This window comes from Stomoxys calcitrans, chromosome 3 (genome assembly GCF_963082655.1).
Source record: "Stomoxys calcitrans chromosome 3, idStoCalc2.1, whole genome shotgun sequence".
NCBI lineage: Eukaryota > Metazoa > Arthropoda > Insecta > Diptera > Muscidae > Stomoxys > Stomoxys calcitrans.
The window spans coordinates 62560484-62583044 of NC_081554.1; the positions used below are offsets into that span (position 1 = coordinate 62560484).

General features: G+C 39.4%; 1 protein-coding gene across 10 annotated transcripts in view; it reads right to left on the minus strand.

Annotated features, from left to right (window-relative positions):
- The window catches only part of LOC106088092 (CUGBP Elav-like family member 2), a 596808-nt gene that overhangs the window by 272524 nt on the left and 301723 nt on the right, over positions 1 to 22561 (minus strand). The window contains exon 1 of one of the 10 annotated variants that reach the window (XM_059364559.1): positions 1235 to 1321. The exons of 7 other annotated variants lie outside the window; for them this stretch is intronic. The gene's annotated coding sequence lies outside the window, so the exon portion shown is untranslated. Of the gene's footprint in view, positions 1 to 986; positions 1073 to 1215; positions 1322 to 22561 lie in introns of those variants that run through there. 2 more of the 10 variants (XM_013243951.2, XM_059364560.1) reach the window with 2 other exon arrangements.

The following is a 22561-nucleotide window of genomic DNA, read 5'->3' on the forward strand; positions in this document are numbered from 1 at the left end:
CAAATCGGAAAATCGATTTATATGGAAGCCAAATCTAAATCTGAACCGATATGGGCCATTTGCAACCCCAACGACCAACATCAAAAGTAAGTATCTGTGCAAAACTTCAAACGGCTAGCGTAACGTATTCGACCGCTATAGTGATTTCGACTGACGGACGGACGGACATGGCTAGATCCACTCAGAACGTCGAGGTCCATATGAGGTCTTAGACGAATATTTGGAGGTGTTACAAACGGAAAGACTAGATATGTATACCCAATGGTGGTGGGTATAAAAAGTACAAGAGCGTAATATTAGCATTTTTCGTGCACAATCCTGGGTGTTAGGTATCCAAGATTCGACCCTGCTGAACTTAGCACATTTCTACTGGAATACACTGCTCTGCAAAAGTTTCACTTAGCATAATAGATAACTCCCGACGATTGTCATTTCGAATTATTAGCTTATCCTTTCAGTAAAACCTTTATGTTTGGCATATTTATGAGTCTTATATTCATATTCTATTCTTATACGTTCAACTTTGTATCAACTTTTTGGTGAAAACGTAAGCATTATATAAAAATTTTGTTGTAATATTGAAAATATTTTTGAGTGTCTTTTGTTTATTGAACAACACATATCAATTAGCAGAATTCAACAACTCTTTGCACCTTTTCTTAGGCAATACGGGTATTTAAGTGGCCCATAATAGGAGAAAGATAGAATTACACTTAAAAAAAGTGTTATAAAATTTAGAAGTTTTTTTTTCTCATAAACAGAAATTATAACACATTTCATATTAAAAAAGAGTTGCTAAGAGTTATTGTATTGCAATATTTTTTTTTTTTACAAATTTTTGTTTCTCTTCTACAAATCTTAATTAGCACTTATTCAATTTTTAGCACTTTTTTTTAATTTTTTTTTTTTCAAATTATTAAACATGTTTTATTCCATTGAATATTTGCATAATTATTTAGCTTTAGGATTTTTCGAATTTTTAATACCATGATTCATTATAAACTCATTTCACAATTTGTTCAAATATTATTTTTTTTTAATGCAACAACAATTAAAACACACAATTTATGCACTAAAAAAAATAAAACACCACTTTTGGTATATTTTGAACTCATATATTTTGTTTTCCTGATTTCTGGTTTTATTTTTCATTCTTAAAATTTAAGAATGAATTTTTACTATTTATTTCTTTTGATTAAATTATGCAAAACCCACTTTTTTTCTTGAAATTCACCTGTTTTGTTCTAATTTTTTTTCTTTTCTTGATATTCTTCTATTCGTTTTCACACAGATTCACTTTTAATTCGATAAATTCTTCTATTAAATTAACGATCAATAATTCAATTAATTCCGCTGTCAGTTTATGCCGTTTGCGCGCGCGTTGACTTTCTAAGTTCGGCTGGCGGTGAGAGATGGGGCTGGCTATTGATGAACGTCGATGACGCCGACTGGCGGTGTTTGGTTTGGAGCACAACGAAATTGGATTTGAATTCTTTCTACGGCAACAATAACCACGACCACGACGACGACGACGACAACGACGACTGCGACAGCGTCAACGAGGTATTCGCTGATATCGAACTTTAGAAACCCTGACTTGAAATTGTGAAAAAAAAGAAAACAAAAATAAAACCGCTCACACATACGCGCTCAAAGTACTTTGCAGGGCTAGTAGCGCACACACGTGAAATATTTTTAACGCGCTAACCCAAGTTCGTTCCAACAAATGGAAAACCAAAAAAAAAACATATATAAATAAAAAAAAACACAGCCGTCAACAGTGACTAAATGAAAAGAATGAACCGAGTGAGTACTCTCGTTGCGACTGAAGCGAGGTGGAGACAAACACAGCAAGAGCTGCACCAACAATAATAACAACAACGGCGGCGAAGGCAGCAGAAGCAGCAGTACTAAGAACGAGAAGCGCCGAAACACACAAAACAAACAAAAGCGACGAACATTGACGACGATCGACACAACAAGTGACGATTTCAATTTCAGGTAATAACCCACCAACAACAACAATAACAAAGAGAAAACAACAAAAAAAGTATACAATACCATTTTTTCGTGTCTAGCCCACTTCTCCCACGTTTCCCTTGCGTTGCGGTTGAGACGAGCCAAGTTACCGAGTACCCATTGCGAGTACTTTACTAGGCACAGTACAAAACAATGTTAAATCGCTACTCACACACACACACACACATGCAGCTTGTGCATAATGCAACAACAACAAATGCCCAAAAAAACTCAAAACAACGTGGAGAGAATCGAATTGAATCGCATTGGATCAGATGGCAACGGACGTAAGTAAGTGAGAATGAGCTTTACACGTTTTTTTTTTATTTTTTTATTTATTTTGTTTGACTGTTTGCTAATGCTGCCGGTGTTGGTTGTATGGATGGATGGCTGTGGTTACTGTTACCATATTCCCAAGTATTTTAGCTGATCTAAGGGCACAGTGGCCTGAGGTTAGTAAAAATGGCACAAACAAGAGTCTCTTACGGGAACAAAGGTGCTAATGGGACAATAGCAAGGAAGTAGATTGCAAGAGACCATAATTAAGACAAATAACATCTTGGCAGTGTTTGGTTTATATCAAGTCAAGAATGCCCCATACAGAGTAGAGGCAAGTAGAGGCTTCCGAAAAAAGGTGAGATCAAAACAAGATATGGTCCGGTTTGGACCACAATTAAATAATGTCAGTCAATTCGAATAAGAATTGCGCCCGTTGGGGGCTCAAGAAGTAAAATAGAGAGAGATCGATTTATATGGGAGCTGTATCGGGCTATAGACCGATTCGGACCATCCGAAATAGACTTAAGCCTGTAGAAACCACAATTTTCGTCCGATTTAGCATGAGACGTTTTATTGGACGTTCCAATACTTGCGCAAAATTTCATTAAAATCGGTCCTGATTTAGATATACCTGCAATGTATATTTTTTATCCGATGTTGACTTTTAAAAGCCAAAATTTTGGTCACATCTCTACAATATAGGGCGTGAGATGTTGTATTTGACGTCGCAGTATATGTCATCAAAATTTGCATAGGTTTCGAGATAACTTCCACATAATCTTTTATCCGATATGCCCAACAAGTAATTGCGGATTTTTTAAAAGAAAGTAAATGCATTTTTAATAAAACTTAGAATGAACTTTAATCAAATATACTTTTTTTACACTTTTTTTCTAAAGCAAGCTAAAAGTCACAGCTGATAACTGACAGAAGAAAGAATGCAATTACAGAGTCACAAGCTGTGAAAAAATTTGTCAACGCCGACTATATGAAAAATCCACAATTCCTTTTTGGGCAACCCAATAGAAAGAAAAAAAATACCCTTTTTTGAAGTTTTATTCAAAATATGGTTGCGATCAATGCATTGAGCAGGATACAGAGATAGCAATTTCGAAGCTTACCAAGCGCCATCATCAGTCTTCTTTGCCCCAAGAAGATTACATGCTTTCATCACTCATTAATTAGTGAGCTGTGCAATGGTAGAAACATGGAAGCACGTTCACATATTCAAAGATATTCTGTATAAAACAATTCCATAACTTTCCAAACAAGAACGATTTACCCATGATGTGCAGAACTTGTGAATACAATATAGAAGAATGCAGCATAATTCATATCACCCTGAATTTTTATCTATTTCAACCCACTGTGCATCTAATGGCTAGGTGGATGGATATATAGGTATTTGTAGGAGAATTTAACCTAAACGTAAGTACATATATTTTAATTGTTATGGCGTATTTGACAAAACTTTAACGAATCTACGATACACATTTGTTCAAACCTATACTAGATACGCTCTCTAACTAAACATTAATACGCACACGTAAATACAGATCCATAGGTATTAGTGTATTGGCCCCATCGTATATAATAAAAGCGGCGAAAAGTATTGAGTTATTTCACACATATCTCATGCGATTCTCCACCACCAACACCAACACCATCACCACCGCCGTCACCTCCTTTTGGCTCGTGATCGTTCTTCACATATGATTCAAAGGTAGAGAAGGGGAAGCAGGAGGGGAATATTTTCATGTGACGAATGACACACTGAAAGCAAAGTACCTACAACGACATCTCATATGTTGTTGTATTGCTTCTGTTACACTCAGGGAAAATGGGTGTGATGAGTATGAATGAAATGGAAAGGGGATGATGGATTGTACAGATCAGCACAAGCTTTCTAGGCTCTCATAGGTCTCTTTGGAGATCTCGAGGGTGATGCAACCAGTACTAAGAGAACAATAAATACTACAATCAAAGTTTATCATTTTAGGCCTATGATATCGTTTCTGAACAGCTGTGTACAAACTTTTGAAGAGCTAAAGTGCTCACAAATGTTGTCAAAGTTAGAGAGAGAAAGGGAGAAGGAGAGAGATAGAGTTTTTGAAAACAAATCTGTTTTTATACCCTCCACCATAGGATGGGAGGTAAACTAATTTCGTCCTTCTCTTTGTAACTACACACAATATTCGTCTGAGACTCCATAAAATGTATATATTCTGGATCGTCATGACATTTTATGTCAATCTAGCCAAGTCCGTCCGTCCGTCTGTCTGTCGAAAGTACTCTAACTTTCGAAGGAGTAAAGCTAGGCGCTTGAAATTTTGCACAAATACTTCTCATTAGTATACGTTGGATGGGATTGTAAATGGGCCATAAAGGTCCATGTTCTGATATAGCTGCCATATAAACCGATTTTGGGTCATGACTTCTTGACCCTCTAGAGGACGCAATTCTTATCCTATTGAAATGAAATTTTGCACGACGTGTTTTGTTATGATATTCAATAACTACGCCAAGTATGGTTCAAATCGGGCAATAACCTTGACTTCTTGAGGCTATAGAGGGCGCAATTCTTATACGATTGGAATGAAATTTTGCACGACGTGTTTCGCTATAACTTCCAACAACTGTGATAAATAAGATTCACATCTGTTGTAAATGGGCCATATCGGTCCATGTTTTGATATAGCTGCCATATAAACCGATCTTGAATCTTGACCCCGATCTGGGGTCTTGATTTTCTGGAGCCTCTAGAGGTCGCAATTATTATCCGATTTGCCTGAAATTTTATACGACGGATCCTCTCATGACCATCAACATACGTGTTTATTATGGTCTGAATCTGTCTATAGCCTCATACAGCTCCCATATAAATCGATCTGTCTGTTTTACTTCTTGAGCCCCCAAAGGGCGCAATTTCAAATCTAAAAGGGTTTGCGGTTGGCCTATTTTGTTTCACTTCTTCTAGGTTATAGGCGGTTCAATTTCTAGCCGAAAATTGCCACAAAAACCAACCCATGGAATTTAAGTTGGTTGTATGTGTTTCCATCGAATTTTCCATTGGTGAAAATAAAAGCTCCTTCCCTTTTAAACACCTCCATCATTTAGCCAGTGAACCAGGCAGATCATGCGACACACATGATGTTGATGGCAGCAATGTTGCTGTTGTTGCTTATGACGATCATATACGTTGACAGTTGTGATGATGATGATAATGATGACGATGAGTACAATAATCGTGAATGTCATGCTGCTCATCATCATAATCATCATCGTCAAATTCTTGTCGTCTAATGGTTTATTTGACGCTTTTCCTTCGGCTTGTTTGTTTTTTATGATTCTATTTCGAAAAAAAAAAACAAGAGAGAGAGAAAAATCATCTCACACGCCTGATATATTTATGGGACATGTTTAATTGTGTGTTTTTCTCAAATTAACAAAAAGAGATCACACCGGAACTTAAAATTTTTATTGTAATATGAACTGCAGTACTTCGGGTTGTTTGAATTGTTGAACTTTTTGAGCAGAATGTTAGGTACACTGCGAAAGGGTTATGGGGTACCTTATATAATAAGGTATGATCAATCACCTTGATCAACCCCCACAATCTATTGGGTTGCCCAAAAAGTAATTGCGGATTTTTCATATAGTCGGCGTTGACAAATTTTTTCACAACGTTGCATTCTTTCTTCTGTCAGTTATCACCTGTTACTTTTAGCTTGCTTTAGAAAAAAGTGTAAAAAAAGTATATTTGATTAAAGTTCATTCTAAGTTTTATTAAAAATGCATTTACTTTCTTTTAAAAAATCCGCAATTACTTTTTGGGAAACCCAGATGACAGAAAAGTTCTAGTTATACAGTGCGCGACAGAAATATAGGTTCACCCAAACAAATAAAGAACCGGTAGGGAAGAGCAAAAGTCGGGCGGTGCCCCTGTATAGTACCGTACATCTACACTACCTATTTTTGGCAAGATTGGTCAAGCAATGAGCTTGCAGTGGCTATTGGGGTGAAAATTTGGCGATATACATATATGACAGCTATATCGAAATCTGGGTCGATTATTTTGAAATTCACCACTAATTTCGAGAGTCATAAGAAAATCCTTCCTGCAAAATTGCGAGAGAATCGGTTAAAAAATGAGCACTTTTTTGCAATATTTCTCAAAATCGGACGAACATATATATGGGAGCTATATCTTAATCTGAACCGATTTCTATGAAATTCACCAGTAATGTCGACAGTCAAGAGAAAATCCTTCCTGCCAAATTTCGAGAGAATCGGCTAACAAAAGACCATTTTATTGCAATATTACTGCAAATCGGACGAACATGTATATGGGAGCTATATCTCAATCTGAACCGATTTTGGGCAAACTTTATTGACGTTGTGGAAGTCGCCGTGGAAATCGTTGTGCAAAGTTTTGGGAAGATTGGTCAATAAATGCGCTTGCAGTGGGTCTAGGAGTGAAAATCGGGCGATATATATATATATGAGAGCTATATCTAAATTTGAACCGATTTCTATGAAATTCACCAGTTATGTCGAGAATCAAGAGAAAATCCTTCCTGCCAAATTTCGAGAGAATCGGTTAACAAAAGACCTTTTTATTGCAATATTACTGCAAATCGGAGGAACATATATATGGGAGCTATATCTAAATCTGAGCTGATTTCGAGCAAACTTTATAGACGTTGTGGAAGTCGTCGAGGAAATCGTCGTGCAAAGTTTTGGGAGGATTGGTCAATAAATGCGCTTGCAGTGACTCTAGGAGTGAAAATCGGGCCATATATATAAATGAGAGCTATATCTAAATTTGAACCGATTTCTATGAAATTCACCAGTAATATCGACAGTCAAGAGAAAATCCTTCCTGCCAAATTTCGAGAGAATCGGCTAACAAAAGACCATTTTATTGCAATATTACTGCAAATCGGACGAACATGTATATGGGAGCTATATCTCAATCTGAACCGATTTTGGGCAAACTTTATTGACGTTGTGGAAGTCGCCGTGGAAATCGTTGTGCAAAGTTTTGGGAAGATTGGTCAATAAATGCGCTTGCAGTGGGTCTAGGAGTGAAAATCGGGCGATATATATATATATGAGAGCTATATCTAAATTTGAACCGATTTCTATGAAATTCACCAGTTATGTCGAGAATCAAGAGAAAATCCTTCCTGCCAAATTTCGAGAGAATCGGTTAACAAAAGACCTTTTTATTGCAATATTACTGCAAATCGGACGAACATGTATATGGGAGCTATATCTCAATCTGAACCGATTTTGGGCAAACTTTATTGACGTTGTGGAAGTCGCCGTGGAAATCGTTGTGCAAAGTTTTGGGAAGATTGGTCAGTAAATGCGCTTGCAGTGGGTCTAGGAGTGAAAATCGGGCCATATATATAAATGAGAGCTATATCTAAATTTGAACCGATTTCTATGAAATTAACCAGTTATGTTGAGAATCAAGATAAAATCCTTCCTCCCAAATTTGAAGAGAATCGGTAAACAAATGAGCACTTTACTGCAATATTTTTCAAAATCGGACGAACATATATATGGGAGCTATATCAAAATCTGAGCCGATTTCGAGCAAACTTTATAGACGTTGTGGAAGTCGTCGAGGAAATCGTTGTGCAAAGTTTTGGAAAGATTGGTCACATAGTGCGCTTGCAGTGGCTCTAGGAGTGAAAATCGGGTGATATATATATATATATATATATATGAAAGGTATATCTAAATTTAAACCGATTTCCCTGAAATGCACCAATAATGTCGAGAGTCATAAGAAAATCCTTCCTGCCGAATTTTGAGAGAATCGGTTAACAAATTACCATTTTTTTGCATTATTCCTGAAAATCCGACGAACATATATACGGGAGCTATGTCCAAATCTGAACCGATTTCAATAGACTTCGTCTCTAAGCCGAAAAACATGTCTGCATCAAGTTTTACTTTTTACACAAATCAACATGGACAGACGGACAGACAGACGGACATAGCTAAATCGAATCAGAAATTCTGTACTCCATTCTCAAAAGTCTTTATTTCAGCCCGATATTGTCATGATGTCCGATTTAGTGGTGTTTTCGGAGGTTAGGTGGTCTCCTAGACACTTGAAAAACTATCAGCAGCATGCTCTTCTCTCAAATACCATTTTTTTAAACCCTTTATTGCCACTGGTTTAAGGGGAGTTTATGGGATAAGGCTCCTCAAACACTTGGCCCGAAAATTTGTACTCTTTGGGGGGTGTTTTAGGAAAGGGGCGGTGCCCCAAATACATGGTCCCGCATTTGGATATCAGATTCGAATTTTACTCCCAATTACCTTAATTTGAGCCCCATATTGCGATGGTCGGTAAGTATGTCCGACTTAGGGGTGTTTAGGGGAGTGGGGTGGTCCCTCAACCCTTAGTTCTCAAAATATATCAGCATCGTGCTTTACTCTCAAATTTCGATTTCACATTCGTTTTGTAATCTCAAATACCTTTCATTTAAACCACTTATTGCAAAAGTCTGCAAAAATGTCCAGTTTGGGGTATGAGCCCTAAGAGATCTACTCCCTTTAAGACCCAAAGAAATTGTAATGGTGAGCAAGTACGTCCTATGTGGAGGTTGTTATGGGGGTGGCACGTCCCTTAGGCAGTTGCTCCCGAATGTTGATAACAGATTCGTGGTCCCCCCCCCCCAAATTCCTTTCATTTGAGACCCATATTTCCTTAGTCGGCAAACACGACAGGTTTGGGGGGGAGGCATTTTGGGGATGGAGCGGACGTTCAGTGACTTGGTCCTGAAAATATATATCAAATTGGTGTTCTACTCTAAAATACCTCTTATTACAATCACTTATTGGGTTTGGTCAGCAAATACTTCCTATATGGGTGGTGCTTTTGGGGTTGGGTTTGCCCCATAGACACTTTTCCCGAATATTGATATCAAATTCGTGCTTTACTCCCAAAGACCTTTCATTTGAGCCCCATATTGCTATGGTCGTAAATTTGTCCTCTTTGGTTGGTGTTTTTTCAGAGGGGCGTCCCCCCAACCTTTTGGCGCCACATTTGTATATCAGATTCGTATTCTACACTCAAATGCCTTTTATATGAGCCCCATATTGCCATGATCAGTAAATAAGTCCTGTTGTTGGGGTGTTTCAGGGAAGGACTGCTCCCCCAGAAACTTGGTCCCACATTTAGAAATGAAATTCGTATTCTACTCTTAAATATCTTTCATTTGAGTCACATTTTGCCATGGTCGGCAAATATGCCCGATTAAGGGGTGTTTTGAGGGTTGGGGTGGCCCACCAAACACTTGGTCCGACAATTGGATATCAGATACGTCTTCTACTGTTAAATTTCTTTCATTTGAGTCCCATATTGTCGTGGTTGGTCTATAAATAAATATTTGGTAGGTTTTGGTGGTGGGGCGGCCCCCATGGGTAAAAATAATTGCAAAGTTTTTCCATTCCACTAAGGAACAGGGGCAAACTTCTCATGAGTGCAGTCCGATATGGTGGGAGGCCACCGTAGCGCAGAGGTTGTTAGTATGTCTGCCTATGACGCTGAACGCCTGGGTTCAAACCCTGGTGAGACCATCAGCAAAAATATTCAGTGGAGGTTTTCCCCTCCAAATGCTGGCAATATTTGTGAGGTACTACGATATGTAAAACTTCTCTCCAAAGAGGTGTCGCACTGCGGCATGCCGTTCGGACTAGGCCCCTTATCATTGGGCCCCCATAGGTACACCATCCAAAATTTGGGTACTAAATTTTTGTTTTCAGGTGACTATAAGATAGCACACAAAATTTCGCTTAAATCGCAACACCCGTCTCTGAGATCTGGCGTTTCTGAAAATAAGGATAAGGGAGAGGGTTCGCCCCCCGCTACAGGCATCAAAATATGTAGTACCCTATTTTCATCACGGGTCATTATGCACCATCTGTGAAAATTACAAGAAGCTCGGATCAGCCGTTTTTGAGTCTATAAGGAAAACACAAGCAAATAAACAAACAAACCGAAAAACAAACACAAATTGATTTTTATGGCCTCCACCATGGGATGGTGGAGGGCATAAAAACACCTCGAAATATTCATCAAAGACCCCATAGTAGTATATATATTCTTGATCGTCATGACATTTTAAGTCGATCTAGCCATGCCCGTCCGTCTGTCTGTCAAAAGCACGCTAACTTTCCAAGGAGTGGCATATAAACCGCTCTTGCATCTTGACTTCTTCAGCCTGTAGATGGTGCTATTCTTCTTCGACTTGGCTGAAATTTAGCACGTGGTGTTTTGTTATGATTTTCAACAATTGTTTTAAGTATGGTTGAAATCCGGTATATCAGACAATTTCTCAAAGAAATGAGAACCTGAAGTGGAACTCCTTTTTCCATTATAAGCGGTCATGGTAACCTATGTTCCAGGGGGTCCAGAACTGAATGATGCTTAAAGAGGATTAAATACAGCAACCTTCAAAACACTTCCACATACACGTTTCTTCAAAAGCCCATGTTGGGATTGGACTGGGTCACTTGACGATATTGTGATCATTGGAGGCACAGTTTACAGACTATGGCCATACGGGTGAGTATAGGTCGAGAAGAGTTTTTTGTATGGATAATTGCTGAACCGGAGGCCACCGTAGCGCATAGGTTAGCATGTCCGCCGAAGACGCTGAACGCCTGGGTTCGAATCCTGGCGAGACCATGAGAACAAAATTTTCAGCGGTGGTTTTCCCCTCCTAATGCTGGCAACATTTGTGAGGTACTATGTCATGTAAAACTTCTCTTCAAAGAGGTGTAGCACTGCGGCACGCCGTTCGGACTCGGCTATAAAAAGGAGGCCCCTTATCATTGAGCTTTAATTTGAATCGGACTGCACTCATAGATATGTGAGAAGTTTGCGCCTGTTCCTTAGTGGAATGTTCATGGGCAAAATTTGTAATTGCTGAATTGTCAAGGGTTAGCGACAATTCATTCAGAGCGCACAACAAACCGATTACTGGCTTAGGTGTATGTCCATAGTGGCATGGGCGGATATAAATATGCAATCTCTTTTCAAACTTACCTAACCTAATGTGATTCTGATAACCACTTTGCGATTGTTTATATGGGAAGTTTTTTACATTTTCTAAGAGACAGTGTTCGTCTGACAGAGTGCTCAAGGTCATGGTCTTTTGGGATAGGCATTTGCTAGATTTATATTTTCCATGAAAATCAGAAATGTGCCTGATTTTCGAATTGTATTCTATTAGGTTGCCCAAAAAGTAATTGCGGATTTTTCATATAGTCGGCGTTGACAAATTTTTTTACAGCTTGTGACTCTGTAATTGTTACACCTGCACCTGTTACCTTTAGCTTGCTTTAGAAAAAAAAGTGTAAAATTTTAAAGTAAAAAATAAAATTTGATTAAAGTTCATTCTATAATTTATTAAAAATGCATTTACTTTCTTTTAAAAAATCCGCAATTACTTTTTGGGCAACCCAATAATTGCATGTCATTGTCTTGGAGCTATTAAAAGCGACTTTGTTTGCCCAGGTGATTCTCAAAGGTATGATGAAACAACTCTTCATAGGAAAACTGGAGTCACATAGGCTTTCAAGGCTTTTTACTCTTGCCTATAGCTTGTAGGCAGTGGTGCGACTGGTTTATTTAGAATCTTTTCTAGAACATTGTGTACTCCATTCAGGTTCAATTTGCTTCTCACCCACAAACTGTATTTCCTAAAAACAAAATCATCTCAATTTAAATTTGAAATTCAGAACACCAGATCGGTGAAGGTAAGAAGGCAGCCATACTATACCATACACCAACACTCACTACTCACGACTCAAAGAAGATACGAGTAATTGTTATTCAAAGCAATTTGTCACTTGTGTATAATCGGCCGGCCAGCCAGCCAGCCAGCAATCCAACAAAACTGGCGGTATTGGAACGTCATGGAAATTTGTATTTTAGGTTTTTGTTATTTTTTTCGCTTTTCTTTCTTGGCATGTTTTCATGTGTCGGCATATTCATACTTGGCTATCCAACAAACAGAGCAAAATGCCATGCCTTCTGAAGGCAAAGTCAATTACCGTTAAAAATAGAAAAAAGCAAATATAAAATGCGGTTAAATGTTTGTAAGACAGCAACAACAATAAAAAAAAAACGAACAAAACTTGCCGAAACACTCACTAGGGAAAATACATGTTGTCTTTGATAAAAATATACGAGTATGTGCATGGCTTTGACTACACTAATGAGCAAAAGTATGTAACGCGATTAGATAATCCTTGGACTAGTTTCAAAGGAATGAGGGAGGCAAAGTGATATGCTGAGTGATGGAGAAAATGTGGACGGCTTCAATGGGTGTCTCCGAACAACGCTAAACAAAACAAAATTTATGAATTTTCAGCGTTTCACTTAACGGTATCGACTGCATAGGAAGTTTAACTTTTATGTCTAATACGTACTCCCTCACATAGAAATGGCTACCACATGAACCGCTACCCCAATGTTGCATTTTAAACCCTTTGAAGTCATCAAATTGATTTGTTCAAAATTATCCACATACATGTTTTTTTTTTAGTTCATTAGGCGGTGGAATAATCCATAACGGTTTAACGGTGGAATAATCCAATACCGGGATGGTATTAAATCCAATACCAAATTAGTATTAAAACCAATGCCAGTTCGGTAATAAGGCTAATACCAAATGGTACTAATCATTTTGTGTTTCATCCATACCATCCGGTATTGTTTTTGTACCATGCGGTGTTACTATCAATACCGTATGGTACACCTGTATGGTAGCCATTCACATAGGAATGGCTACCATATGAACCGCTTCCCCAATTTTGCATTTTAAACACTTTTAAGTCATCAAATTGATTTGTTCAAAATTACCCACGTACATGTTTTTTTTTGGGTTCATTAGGCGGTGGAATAATCCATAAGGATTTGGTACTAAAACCAATACCGGGATGGTACTAAATCCATTACCAAATTAGTATTAAAACCAATACCAGTTCGGTAATAAGGCTAATACCAAATGGTACTAATCATTTTGTGTTTCATCCATACCATCCGGTATTGTTTTTGTACTATGCGGTGTTACTATCAATACTGTATGGTACACACGGTATGGTAGCCATTCACATAGAAATGGCTACCACATGAACCGCTACCCCAATGTTGCATTTTAAACCCTTTGAAGTCATCAAATTGATTTATTCAATATTATCCACATACAAGTTTTTTTTTTAGTTCATTAGGCGGTGGAATAATCCATAACGGTATGGTACTAAAACCAATACCGGGATAGTACTAAATCCAATACCAAATTAGTATTAAAACCAATACCAGTTCGGTAATAAGGCTAGTACCAATCGGTACTAATCACTTTATATTTCATCCATACCATCCGGTATTGTTTTTGTACCATGCGGTGTTACTATCAATACCGTATGGTAATGAAATGAGCTCGTTTGGCATCAACTTTTCTCTGGGTGTACGTAAAAATTGAGCTAATTTCTTTACAAAATTTTTAGAATACCATGGCAGTAGTCTTTTTCCCACATGTAGAGAATATTTCTCAGAATTGACTCATTCACCTCCATCAAGCCCAATTACACAATCCACAATTATGGAGGTGACCTTTATATGCAGATTGTCGTCACTCTCGAAGAAAACATTTAAAAATTTTAAATTCTGATTCTGCTAATCTTTGATGAATAGGCCAGTACCAAACGGTACTAATCATTTCATGTTTCATCCATACCATCCGGTTCTGTTTTTGTACCATGCGGTGTTACCATACCGTATGGTACTAAAATGAGCACTTTTGGTAACAACTTTTCTCTGGGTGTACGTAAAAACTGAGCTAATTTCTGTACACAACTTTCAGAATACCATGGCAGTAAACTTTTTCCCACATGTAGAGAATATTTCTCAGAATTGACTCATTCACCTCCATAAAGCCCAATTACACAATCCACAATTATGGAGGTGACCTTTATATGCAGATTGTCGTCACTCTAGAAGAAAACATTTAAAAATTTTAAATTCTGATTCTGCTAATCTTTGATAAATATTCAAATTTACTTTGCAACATCTAACAACACAATTTCCCATTCCATTCCAGTCCCCCATACATGGGCACTAGAAAAATTGTAAGCATTTTTTTTTCATTGTGCCAATTGAAAGGAACACCCAAGTAATAAATGGAAAAAAAAAGTTTATAATTAATTCAAGCCATATGCCATCAAACGGACCAAATACAAATCAAAGACATTGGAAAACAAAAAACTTGAAAATTGAGATAAAAAATAGCAATCAATATGAACAACAACAACAACAAGCGAAGAGATGACGACCAACAAACAAACACACATTCGATCGAATAAATTTTAATTCCAGCCACCAAAAAGGCACAGGAAGAACGCCCCCTATTAAGCGCTAGTTATTGGATTGGCGGCGTCAAGTGACGTGCGCCGAGTGTGTTAGCAAAGCGGAAGAAGTCACAAAGCAACAACAAATTGCCAAACAAAATTAAAAGCAAAGACAATAACAACAACAACGATGATAACAGAAGGCAGGGTACGTATATTTCTGTTTCGTGGTTGGTGGATTGTGGTAGTTGTTATCGATGCTATTATAATTCTTATTGCCGTTTCGGTTGTTTTCAATGTTGTTGTTGTTGTTGTTGTTTTTGTTGGTGGCATTTGAAGTCTTTAAATAATTTGATTATCCATCCGTATGTCTGTTTGCCTGTTGTCTGTCTGACTCTCTACACGAGTAGAAGTGAAACCTAACTGGGAAGCGCCGCACAGTGTTACATTTTTGATTTTTATTGGGTTGCCCAAAAAGTAATTGCGGATTTTTTAAAAGAAAGTCAATGCATTTTTAATAAAACTTAGAATGAACTTTAATCAAATATACTTTTTTACACTTTTTTTCCAAAGCAAGCTAAAAGTAACAGCTGATAACTGACAGAAGAAAGAATGCAATTACAGAGTCACAAGCTGTGAAAATATTTGTCAACGCCGACTATATGAAAAATCCGCAATTACTTTTTGGGCAACCCAATATATGAACCACCATAAGATGGGGGTTCATATAATCTAGTCATTCAGTTTGTAACACCTCGAAATATGGATCTACGACCCCATAAAGTGTCTCGACATTTTGAGGAGATCTAGCCATGTCCGCACGTCCAACCCTCCGTCCGTCCCTCTGTCGAAATCACGAGAGGGGTCGAACACACAGATGCTTCTTAGTCATGTAGGTCGTTGGGGATTGCAAGTGGGCCATATCGGTTCAGATTTGGATATATCTACCATATAAATTGGTCCCACGACTTGACTTCTTGAGCTCCTACAAGCTGCAATTGATAACCGATTGGGCTCAAATCTGGCCAAATTGTTCTGTTACGACCTTGATAAGTACGGCTCAAATCGATCTATACGAAAGCCAGACAATGGCAAAGGAAATTCTTTAACGTCTGATCTGTAGAGCCAGTGAATGTCTTCGAACATATGCTACTTTATTCCTTAATTTTCATCCGAATGTCTTCTTACGATATGTATCTCTCATGGAATTTTGCAGCCATTACGAACGGCTGACAGTGCTATATATGCGCTCGTCGTCATTAGCTTGGGCTACATCGCCTGAATAGGATTCGCATTCACCAAGTTTGTTTACGGTAGTCCTCTGTCCCTTAAGTTAGATTATGTTATGTTAGGTTGAAAAGAAGGTTTATGTCCATGGTGTCCCCGATGACACCATGGACATAAACCTTAAATACCCTCGATCATGGATCGCATTTGTCAAGGGTTTTTGGTCGGTATCTTTTTAAAAGTTAAAAAAAGATAAGATAAGGATAAGAATTGCTATGCTATTCATAATCTGATGTAGCTTCATATCAGATTATGAACCGATTCAGGCCAACTTGGATTGGATGTTGGAGACCGTAATATGTAAGCGTGTCACTGAAAAGTGAAACCTTTTTGTTGAGAAGTTGTACATGGCTGAAATACTCACACATTTTGCAACCATTTGGTGAGGGGATTGCCACCGCCGAAAACTATTTTAAGGTGTACTCGCCGGCAGGATTGAAACCGGTAGTTTCGGCATGCAAACTTATGCACCACGGAGGCTGCCAACCCCTAAGCAGTATTATAATATTAAATTTCAAATCTGGTCACCTATAGCAGTGGCGATAAAATGGCCCCCAGTGGAGTGCCCTGTGCCATTTTCTCACTTATCTTTAAGTCATGGGACCCATAATTTATCTCTAAAAGCCCGGTCCACTCGGTACGGGTCTAACGATTGGATCAGTGTTTCGGTCGGCACTTACTAGTTGTCAATGCATACCGCCAATGTGTACGTCTTGGCCCCTAAGGATTTTTATGTTACGCACAAACAGCCCTGCACGAAATAGAAGAATCCTTCGATTCTTCGAAAATAGAAGAACTCTTCGAAGCCAAAATATACTCACGGCGGTATGCATTGACATCGAGGGCGCTTTTAGCAATGTGCGCACCGACACACTGATCCAACCCTTAGACCAGTATCGGGTGGACCCGGTCCTTAGAAACTGGATAAACCTTATGCTAAGGAACAGGTGGATCAATTCTGTGTCCCATGACATAAACATAAGGGAGAAGAAAATGACACAAGGCCCGCTTCATTGGGGCATTTTATTGTCACTCCTATGGGTGATCGCCATAAATGACCTATTATGGATGCTGACTTAAGAGGGTTATGAACCAGTCTGCTATGCCGACGATGTTCTAATACTTTTTAGACGTAAGGATCCCAACCAGCTATGCAGAAGGGCCGAAAGGGTCTTACAAATGGCACTAGACTGGGCTAGACCTAGGGGCCTCAATTTTAACCAAGAGAAGACCGAAATCTGCCTGTTCTATAGAAAGACGAAGGATGGCCAATTTGATGCACCAAGTTTCCTCATTAAAACGATTCCGATATCTGACAAAGTCAAATATTTAGATGTGATCTTGGACAGGAAACTAAATTGGAAGTGTCACATTCAGGAGCGTACCGAGAAGGCCCACAGGTGTTGGGCATCTGGAAATGGAGCTTGAATCCGAGGATAGTCCACTGGCTCTACAGCAGCGTGATTATACCGATACTTACTTACGCCGCAGTAGTTTGGTGAACTGCGACGGAGAAAAAGTGCAACGGAAGGATAACACAACAGGATTTGAGAACATTTTGTCTTGCCATAGGCGGAGCGATGAGGACTAAGCCCACTAGAGCTTTGGAGACTATTTAAGATATTCGACCCATAGATATACAGATTAAGTGGGAGGCAGCTACTGCGGCTATGAAACTTAAGACGATAGGAGAATGGATTGAGGATGGGAGCAGCTCATACCATCGCGGCATAATCGAAGCGACGATAGGAAACCTGGAAGGAAGGGAAGAGGTTTCCGATCGGATACATGAGATGAACCTTGAGGTCGAGTGCGCGGCACTGCTGCTAGCAGCACACTCTTGGATTAACGGAACCTTAGTATTGCCATCTGGAAGATCATGTTACGCGGATGGATAAACCTAGATGACAGAGTGGGCCTAGGGGGTCTTCATTAAGAACCCAGGGACTGAGGTCTGTTTTAGACTGCATGATCATAATAGGGTTCTGCAGGCGGATTTCCGGCCGATCATGCAATGCGTGAGGTGGTGTGGTGTTCACGCGAGGACGTCGACTATGAACATCTTTAGGGATGGTAAACAGGCCATAGGGACAATAACAACCAGGAAGATAAGATTACGAACAGTCTTGGAAGTTAAGAAGAAGATTAGCGCCTTCACTAGGAATGGCACGATCGGCATCGTTTGGGTGCCGGGCCATATCGTGGCATATTTGGCAGTGCCAGGGCCAGAGAACTGCCGTCACTAAACTTGGTTAACCTGAAGCTTTTCGGGTCGACGCAGTCCGAGTTAAGGGCGTCGGCGACGTATGCACATGTAACCCTGTGGAATAGCGAAACGGGTGGCAGGATGGCTAAAATCCAATGGAGAGATCCAGATCGTGAGAATATGAGACTATTACTGAAAGAAAGTAAGAAGGAGGTCAGTAGAGCTTTACTTATGCAAAATCGGTGCGGCAAGTGAAAGCATCTCAGGCATGCATGGAAGATGATAAGATGTTGAAGCATTTCCTGTGTCGTTGCCCGGCTTTCGCGACTAACAGATACTGGCACTTAGGTGGGGATACAATACCAAACATGAACCAACTTAGGGGCGTGGCATGGAAAACAACTTAGGATTTTGTAAGTAGCACGGAATTCATAACTTGGATTTTTTTTTTCGAGGTTACTTTTTTATACCCACCACCATAAGATGGGGGTATAATAATCTAGTCATTCCGTTTGTAACACCTCGAAATATATGCTAAGATCCCATAAAGTGTACATATTCTGGATCGTCTCGACGTTCTGAGTCGATCTGTCGGTCCGAGCGTCCATCCATCCCTTTGTCGAAATCACGATAACGGTCGAACGCGTTAGGATAGCTGCTTGAAATTTTTTACAGATATTTAATATTTATGGAGGTCGCTGGGGATTGCAAATGACTCAGTTCGATTCAGATTTAGATATAGCTGATCTCCCGATTTGACTTCTTGAGCCCTTACAAGTCGAAATTTTTGTCTGATATGGCTGAAATTTTAGCATGTTGTCTTTTGCAATGACTTACAACAACTTTGCCTAGTACGGTCCAAATTGGTCTATATGCTGATATGGATCCCATATAGACCGATCTCCCGATTAGACTTCTTGAGCCCCTGGAAGCCGAAATTGCTATCCGATTGGGCTGAAATTTTGCATGTGGGGTTCTGTTATGACTTAAGATAACTGTGCCTAGTACGGTCCAAATTGGTCTATACACTGATATAGCTCCCATATAAACCGATCTCCGGATTTGACTTCTTGAGCCCTTACAAGACGCAGTGTTTGTCTGATTTGGCTGAAATTTTGCATGTAGTGTTTTTCTATGACTTTCAATAACTTTGCCTAGTACGATCCAAATCGGTCGATAACCTGATATAGCTGCCATGATAACCGAACTCCCGATTAGATTTCTTGAGCCCCTAGAAGCCGAAATTTTTTGTCCGATTGGGTTGAAATTTTGCATGTGGAGTTCTGTTGTGACTTTCAGCAACTGTGCCGAGTACAGTCCAAATCGATTTATAACCAGATTTGGCTCCTATATATATCGATTTCCCGATATCACTTCTTGAGCCCTTACAAGCCGCATTTTTTGTCTGATTTCGTTGAAATGTTGCATGGAGTGTTTTGTTATGACTTTCAACAACTATGCCAATTACGGTCCAAAACCGTCCAACCGGATATAGCTCCCCTATAAACCGATTGCCCGATTTGACAATCCGTGATTTTTATCCGATTTGGCTGAATCTTTATGTTATGCGTCTCAACAACTGTTCCAAGTAGGGTCCAAATCGGTCTATAACCAGATGTAGCTCCCATATTTTAGCAGAATCCATGGTGGTAGGTACCCAAGATTCGGCCAGGCCGAACTTGACATGCTTTTACTTGTTTTATCGGTGTATATGAACCCAATATATCTAGAATTGTTTTCAGTGCCCTAGTACGGAGGCCACCGTAGCGCAGAGGTTAGCATGTCCGACGCTGAACGGCTGGGTTCAAATCCTGGCGAGACCATTATAAAATTTTCAACGGTGATTATTCCCTCCTAATGCTGGCGACTTTTGTGAGGTTCTATGCCATGTAAAAACTTCTCCTCAAGATGTCGCACTGCGAAACGCCGTTCGGACTCGGCTATAAAAAGAAGGTTCCTTATCATTGAGCTTAAACTTGAATCGGACTGCAATCATTGATTTGCGTCCCAACAACTGTGCCAAGTCCGGTCCAAATCGGTCTATAACCTGATATAGCTCCCATATTTTAGCAGAATCCATGGTGGTAGGTACCCAAGATTCGGCCAGGCCGAACTTGGCATGCTTTTACTTGTTTAATCGGTATTTATGAGCCTGATATATCTGGAATTGTTTTCAGTGCCCTAGTACGGAGGCCACTGTTGCGCAGAGGTTGGCATGTCCGACGCTAAACGGCTGGGTTCAAATCCTGGCGAGACCGTTATAAAATTTTCAGCGGTGATTATCCTCTCCTAATGCTGGCGACATTTGTGAGGTACTGTGCCGTGTAAAAACTTCTCCTCAAGATGTCGCACTGCGAAACGTCATTTGGACTCGGCTATAAAAAGAAAGTCCCCTATCATTGGGATTAAACTTAAATCGGACTGCAATCATTGATTTGCGTCTCAACAACTGTGCCAAGTCCGGTCCAAATCGGTCTATAACCTGATATAGCTCCCATATTTTAGCAGAATCCATGGTGGTGGGTACTCAAGAATCGGCCAGGCCGAACTTGGCATGCTTTTACTTGTTTAATCGGTGTTTATGAACCCGATATATCTAGAATTGTTTTCAGTGCCCTAATACGGAGGCCACCGTAGCCCAGAGGTTAACATGATGTCCGCCTATGAAGCTGAACGGCTGGGTTTAAATCCTGTCGAGACCATTATAAAATTTTCAGCGGTGATTATTCCCTCTTAATGCTGGCGACATTTGTGAGGTACTATGCCATGTAAAAACTTCTCCTCAAAAGAGGTGTCGCACTGCGAAACGCCGTTCGGACTCGGCTTGAACTTGAATCGGACTGCCCTCACTGATATGTGAGAAGTTTACCCCCGTTCCTGGAATGTTCATGGGCAAACATTTTATTTGCCCTAGTACGGGTGGTCGCCCGCCAGTTTTTATTTTTACGTTTACAATTTATTTCGATTCTCTTCCACTATGCCGTGCCTCACTTGAAATTTTCTGAGCTGGGGAAGGGCGAAGGGAAGTCGGGGTGGGTTATGGATATCTGCCACTAATTGAGGGCTGACTTTGTTTTGTTGACGTACAACAAGCTGGTGTACATTTTGGCTCTTGCCGATGAGTTTCCAGAAGAAGCATTTTTGGTATATTGCGTTAATTGAAAATAATAATTAAAATTCTGATTGAGCAGCAGTTGGTGTTGGTTGTGGGTATGAGCAAGTGTATGTATGTGTGCCTGTGTGTACATACACTCATACACATTCTGCCACACACAGATCAAGAAATTCATATGCGTTTTTACATTCGTCTCTATTCGTATTACTCTCTGCAATCATTGCTGGGCATTCTCGCAATGTATTTTTTTACACGTAGCTGCTCTGTCGCTTGTCGTCATCGTCAACGTACATTTCAACGGGATGTAATGAGCAAACCTCAAGTATTTAATACTCAATACCATTTGAATATTCAACCCAGAACTGAGACTTTAGTCCCAACGCTCGCCAATGAACCCCCCCCCCCCCCCACCCAGAATGACAAAGCAGTCCCTTCACCCTCACCCTCACCGTCACTCATCACACAGAGTAGAGTCAATATTGCGTCTCGTCTCAAAATTCATACTCCAACAATTTGTTTGACTTTATTTTCTTTCAAAAATACCTATCTTATGGATACAACAAAATGCTGTTGTCGAATTTGCTTTTGCTTGTTTGAGTGTATGGGGAGTTGAGAATGGAATTGGGGGTTGTTGGAGGAGGATATTGCCGCCGTTCGCTGTATTTGTTTGTGTCATTAATATGCGTGTCACATATTTTTGGAATAATTTTTTGTTTGCAGCCTTCTTTTGAACAATAATAAGTCAACATGTTCGGCTGGGCTGTCTGTCTGATGAGTTTTGCTGGATTTAATAGCTATGATTGCTGTTGTTGCGCTATAAGTAGAAAAGTTTCTATAGTTGTTGTAGTTGGTGTGTGCCATTGGTTTGTTTATCTTTTTTTTTTGACTTTTGGTTGATTGTTATGTATTCCGGTACATCATCATAATAATTATGAATATCGTACATGTATTTTATGATATTTGTTGTAACTTTTAAATTGTTTTTCTTTTTGTGGTTTTTGTACCTTACCAACCTTAAGGCACACCCTGTATTTGGTTTTTGAAGGAAATAACATAAAAAGCATATTTCGATTTTTAAGAAACAAAACGGAAAGATGACATACTTTAACTCAAACTATGTAGTCCCGGCTGTCAATGGAAGTCATTACTTGACTTGGCGACATACATTTTTGAGGTAGTGAAATGCATACGAAGTTCAAAGTCATTTATCAGCGGTAAGTGGGTATATTTCCTATGGCTCATTGGGTGATTAAATTAAGATGCACTTTGAAGCACTT